Source organism: Mustela nigripes, chromosome 3, assembly GCF_022355385.1.
Source record: "Mustela nigripes isolate SB6536 chromosome 3, MUSNIG.SB6536, whole genome shotgun sequence".
NCBI lineage: Eukaryota > Metazoa > Chordata > Mammalia > Carnivora > Mustelidae > Mustela > Mustela nigripes.
This window is the reverse complement of record NC_081559.1, coordinates 32,826,669-32,832,668: the sequence shown is the minus strand read 5'-3', so window position 1 is coordinate 32,832,668 and position 6,000 is coordinate 32,826,669. Positions and strand designations below refer to the sequence as shown.

The window sequence follows — 6,000 nt, the reverse complement described above, 5'->3', positions numbered from 1 at the left end:
AGGAGGCAGTCACAGGTCGATCCTGGAGCGTGGGAGAGCATGTTAGGCAGAGAGAACAACAAGGAAAAAGCATTTATATCCTGCCCTGTAATTAAATATGAATATCAGGCATGACTGTAAAATAATGAAACAGGTTTTCTTTTTGTGGACTGTGCTTCCTTTTTATTTGAGGAGCCAACCCTCCCATAACATGTTTCCCTGTAAGAGAGGCTGTGAATACCCTCAGGCTGGCCCAGATTTTACACTTTTAAAAAAGTGACTCCTTCACCCCAACACACACACACACACACACACACACACACACCCCGTCTAGCATGGTCGCCTACACACCAATTCTAGATCATGAAGTTGCTCTAATCAGTAGATGCAACCTTATTTCACGGCTGTGTCTAGGAGATTTGCCACATTTCCTTACCACTGTTGGGGCCTCCGGGGAGGGTTCTGCACTGAGGGTAACATAAATTATGTCATTAAAGTTGTGTCCCCACAAACCCGGGTGGACGCAAAGGAGGACTGCATAAACGAGGTCTGGGTGCCAGAGGGTGATATGTCCCCCGCCTCTGGGATCTGAGCCTCTGCCCACAAGGTCCCATCCGTTGTAGTTACCGACTGGGAAGGCCGGATTCCTAGGACTCTGCGGGTACCTCACGCTGTCACCGCAGACACGAATCCAGATTCGTGTGGATTCGTGCCCCTCCGGGGCACCCTGCGAAGCGTCTCGAGGGGTGGTCTGCCCCTTCCGGGCCGCGACCAGACACCGTTATCCCCATCACCCAGACCGGTGTGCACTGTCCCGGGGCAACCCCCTCCCCCCGGATCTCCCCCAGGGGGCGGCCAAGACGACCTGCCTGCGTCCCCGGGACGCGCCGTGAGCCCTTGGGTCCCTCCCTGTCCCCACACACACCCGGACCCCGGCGACCCACGTGCAGCTCGGCGGGGACTGGCGCCGCACCCCGGGCTCGGCGCGTCTCCCGGCGCGTTCCGGGCGCAACCCCACGACGTGGAGCCCTTGGGGGCGGCATCCGCGAGGCCGCGGCCGGAGTGGGGGCGTCCCGGCGTGCGGGCGCGGGGACGCTGCGGCCCGCTGGCACACAAAGAAGGCGGCGGGAAGGCGGGGCGGGGCGGGCCGGGGGCGGGGGCGGCAGGAAGGGGCGGGGGCGGAGCGGGCGGCGATAAAGCCCCCGCCGCCGCGGCCGCCCAGCTAGCGCTGTGGGACTGCCGGGCAGCTCGGGCTGCGCATCGAGTGCAGGCGCCGCCGCCTCTCTGCTCCCCCGACCTGCCTCGCCGCCGCCGCCGCCGCTCTCCGTCCTCCGACTCTCCGCCCCGCCGCCACCCGGCTCCGGCTCCGGTTCCGGCTCGGGGCGCTCTCCGCCGCCGCCACCTGGGGATCGTGCGAGGGGTGGTGAGTACCGGCTGCGCGCCCCGCGGCCGATCGCGGGCGCCCGGGGGCTGGAGGGGCGCGGCCCGCGTGCCCCCTGCGCCGGCGACGGTCCCGGGGCTCTGCGCGCCTGCCGCTCGGCGACCTTGCGCCCGGCCCGGAGGCTACGGGGCGTGGGGGGCAAGCGGGGCAAGCGGGGCCCCGGGGCGGCGACGTCGAGGCGGAGGAACTTTCTCAGTCTCCCTCGGGCTGCCTCGGCCGAGACTGCGTGCGCGCCCGGCTCTGTACCTGGCCCGCGGGGAGCCCGAGGAGGACCCGGGCCGGGTGAGGAGGGGGCGCGACGGCTGTGGCGTCCAGGTGTGCCTGCAGCTGGGAGCCCCGGGGCCCGCGCTGCTTGTACCGGCGCATCCTTGCCGGCGCCGGTGACCCTGAACCTGAGGTACCCACGTACTAGGCAGGCTTCCTCTACCCTGTACTTTGCGTGTGCGCTGCCCGATGGGGAAAAAGACAAACCGACTCTTGTCGTTACCGCTGCCCAAGCAGGGTGGGGGTGACCTGTGTTTGGGGGGAGAGCCTTTAAATTGGCCTCTGGCGATCAGTTCAACCCTATGGAGCAGAATTTTGCTATTTTCATCATCTGTAGAAATAGGAATCGAGACATTGATTAGTGGCTACAGGTAAGGTGAAAGTCCTCAGAAATTCTGGGCGGAATCAGGTATTTCATTTGCCTACGAACTGATCGGGGATAGAAGGCTCCTATTACATAAGACAGCACCCCACCTTCAGGTAATATGGGAGATGCTATTGACGGATTTAGTGTTTTAATGAACGAAAAATAATCTTCATGTGTGTCTCTCTTGAAAAATCTGAAATGCTGCTGTGTCTTGTTTTGACCACTTTGCAGGGATCGTTCTTATATTTAGCATCAACATAAAAAGGTGTTTGAAGGTCTGACTGCTCTTTTAAGCCAGGAAGCAGTTTACTTCTCTGAACTGTTTGGGAACAATTTACGTGATAATTTTATACTTTGGAGGTTTTATATCCAAAGTTGAGCAGAGATAACTGGAAGGAATGTAAGCATTGCTAATTTGTATATCTAAAGCACACTTCAAAAATTGAAGATACTTTCAATGCTGTCTGCATATCTAAATGAGTATTTCTGTTTGCGGTATTTCAGCAAAAATTATCTTCAGCTATGCAAATGAGGGTGTTAGCCTAACTAATCTAAGGATCCTTTCAACCCCCAAATTTTGATTCTAAATTAAAATGATGTTTTAAAATATTGTACAGGGTAGGGCAGTTACTGAAGGTCATAAAGATGTCATACGTCCTTTATGCTAAACAAAAATGAATCTATGCAGAAAATCTCTGCCCCCTATGACTTCATATATTAGTGTAATTTTAAAAGAACAAAACTGACTCAGTCTCCAAAGGACGTTAGTTTTGAAGTTTCCTCACATGGGTGAATAAATACCAGAGAGAGACTGAGGTATTAGAGTTGGAAATGGGGATACCTGGCTGGCTCAGTTGGTTAAGCGGCTGCCTTCAGCTCAGGTCATGATCCCAGCGTCCTGGGATCAAGTCCCACATTGGGCTCCTTGCTCGGCAGGGAGCCTGATTCTCCCTCTGCCTCTGCCTGCCATTCTGTCTGCCTGTGCTCGCTCTCTCTCTGACAAATAAATAAATAAAATCTTTTAAATAAAAAAAAAAATTTAAAAATTAAAAAAAGAGTTGGAAATGAACCGTGTCCCACCTACCCTTCGGTGTAGCCATCCTCTGCCAGCCAGTCGTTCTCCTCCAGGGACTTTGGCTCCTGGGCTTTTGCTCCCCCTCTGGTCCCAAAGTCCATGTAGGGAATGCTGTCTGTTGCCACTTCCTTGACCATCTCAAATCCAGTGACCTCCAGCCACTCTAGCAACTGAGTCCTCTAACTATATCTAAATCTTGTCCTCGCTCAGAGATGCTCATCTTCTGAAATCAGAAACATCAGCATCTCAATGTCTCAGTCACAAGCTCCTGCCTTCCAGGTTGCCAACTGGTGCTCCTATTGCAACTCTTCCTCAATACAAGAGACCTCTTCCCCTCCCTCCTCCCAGTTTAACAGGTGGCTTCATGGCCCACTCTACCTGGAAAGTAGGGGCCACTGAACTGAAGTCTGTCCATGTCCTACTCCATTTCCCTCCTACAGACTTTTCCAAATTTACCCCCTCATCCAGGACATTTTCTTCAACTAATCTACTGTGTCCAGGTGCCTTGCCTGGCCCTGAAGTGTGATAAATACAGCAGATCCTTGCTGTCTTGGAACTATCATTCTTGTGGGAGGAAACAGATGAAAAGCAAACATAATTATGCTATGATAAAATGAATTGGGTAGAATAATAGAAGAAAAATCAAGTTGGGGCAGGAAACTCAGGGAAAATTAGAGAGAAGGCCTCCCTTTGGCACTGCTTGGTGTCTCCCCATGAACGCTCTTCTAATTGGACAGTATTTATTTTTAGAATGCCATGATCTCCCTTGTCCCTGTGCCCCCACCTGCTCTCCAGCAACCGTTGGGTCTCCCCAGCTTCTCAAATAAGTTAACATTTCCCCCATTCTCTGCTCTCTTAGCTCCCTGTGAGCTGGCCAGGGGCTCCCCAGAGTAGAAGACCCCACAATTCCTAAACAGCGATCCTGCAGATTCTCTGTAGACTTCCCTGTGGCATTGGATATGGACCTTTCCTTCCTTTCTGGTACTTTCTCTTTCTTTCCTAGTGCCTGGTTTTCCCTCTGTCTCCATTGCCTCTCCAGTACCTCCCGGAGTTACCCAGGGCTCTGTCCTGATCTCTGTTCTGCTCTGTATAGAGTTATTCAGTGAAGCACTTTCCCAAGCTTCAGCTGTCTCCAGAATAATGTCCAGCAAGTTACTTGCAGTCCAGTGCTTACCCATCCACACCTTGTAGGCAAAAAAAAAATCCCAGAGTGAGTCCAAGACTGACTGAGTTTAGTTCTTACCATCTACCCCATACCCATTCCATCATCAGCCAAAAATATTTTTTTTGTTCTTTTTTTTTTTTGGTGGCGGCTCTGCTAGTCACCAGGATGTTAAAGCAGAAAACTTCTGGGAAGGCTGGACTTCTCCAGCGCTCCCCACATGCAGTCACTCCCCCCATATTGCTTCTCCGTGCTGTGAAGTCACCTTGCCCTCTGCTGTAGTCATGGTGGCCTGGCCCTGCTTCCAAGTCTGGAACCAGCAAAATGGTGGCCAGTGTGCCATTTCCAGTTGGCAGATGTGTTGTTGGCCTGCACAAAGTATAGAGAAATTGAGTTAATATTAGAAATATTTAAAATACCACTTGCATTTATAGCTTCTCTTAAAAATCAGAAGGCCTGGGGTGCCTGGATGGCTCAGTGGGTTAAGCCTCTGCCTTTGGCTCAGGTTATGATCTCAGGGTCCCAGGATCAAGCCCTGCATCAGGCTTTCTGCTCAGCAGGGAGCCTGCTTCCCACCCCTCACCCCCACCTCTCTGCCTACTTGTGATCTCTCTCTCTCTGTCAGATAAATAAATAAAATCTAAAAAAAAAAAAAAAAATCAGAAGACCTGGAACACGAGGCCTCCATTCCCACGTGGCAACACTTGGCTCGCATGGAGTTTCCAGCACCCAACTCCGCTGGCTGTTGCCTGCTTCCTAGTTCTCCCTGGACCCGTGGTCCTCATTTATGGTAGCCCCCGGCTCCCACAGGCTTCTGAGTTAGCAGCCATAGGCCAGGAGGCCAGCAGCAACCTGTGAAACCCTGGTGCCTAACTGTGCAGCCTCCCACCAGATTTCTTACATCCTACCATATGTACCCCTTTCCACGGTATCCCACATCAATGCTGGGTGACTTCCCTCGGTTGCTAGAAATCCAAATCGTCTGGGGTCCCTCCTGATAAAGATTCAGCTTCCCTCTTGCCTTTGGGGCAAACCCTGACTTGGAAGGAGAGGCTGTGTTGTATCTGGTCTGGTAGCTCCAGTGCAAAGGGAAGCTATTGTCTCTACGAGGTACTGTCCCTCCTTTTCTCAGCACACCTTAAACTCCTGTAGGGAGAATGGGGAGTACATAATTCCGGTGTTACCTCACCTGTGCCAAGATGCCATCTCTGCTGTTTGTAAACCCCTCCCACCGACCTCACCACCCTCCTGCCTCCTCGCAATCGCTCTGGGAGCAGATGGGACGCAGTGGATTCCACAGTAGGGAGACCCATGGAACATGGCAGGCTCCAGTTAACCCTTGATGCCCAGAGTCCTACACTGTGCTCCTGAGGTCACTCCTTGGACCCTTGTGTCACGGAACTTCTCCACATTCAGCCGGGGCACTTGCCACGGCGCCCCACCATCCTTCCAGCAACTCCTTGGTCTGTTGGCCGTTTGCAATGACCTAACAATGTCTAAGTTTCCTTCCACTCCTCCCCACCTCCCCGCCTAGTGCCCTTCCCCAAACTTTATTTTCTTGCAAAACCGAGCTGCCTGCAAGCTCCTCACACCGTGGTGCTGCCCTGCCTCTTTGCCTGTGCTCCTACTGGACCTCGGCCTCGAATTCTCTTTCTCCATCCTCTGCATTCATTGTCTGGCTAATTTCCCCCTTTTCAAGACTCAGGTCCGGT

General features: G+C 53.4%; 1 protein-coding gene across 1 annotated transcript in view; it reads left to right on the top strand.

Moving 5' to 3' along the window:
• Positions 1–1,218: 1,218 nt before the first annotated feature.
• Positions 1,219–6,000, top strand: part of SERPINE2 (serpin family E member 2) — a 61,274-nt gene continuing 56,492 nt past the window's right edge. The window contains exon 1 of the mRNA XM_059393591.1: positions 1,219–1,402. The gene's annotated coding sequence lies outside the window, so the exon portion shown is untranslated. The remainder of the gene's footprint in view (positions 1,403–6,000) is intronic.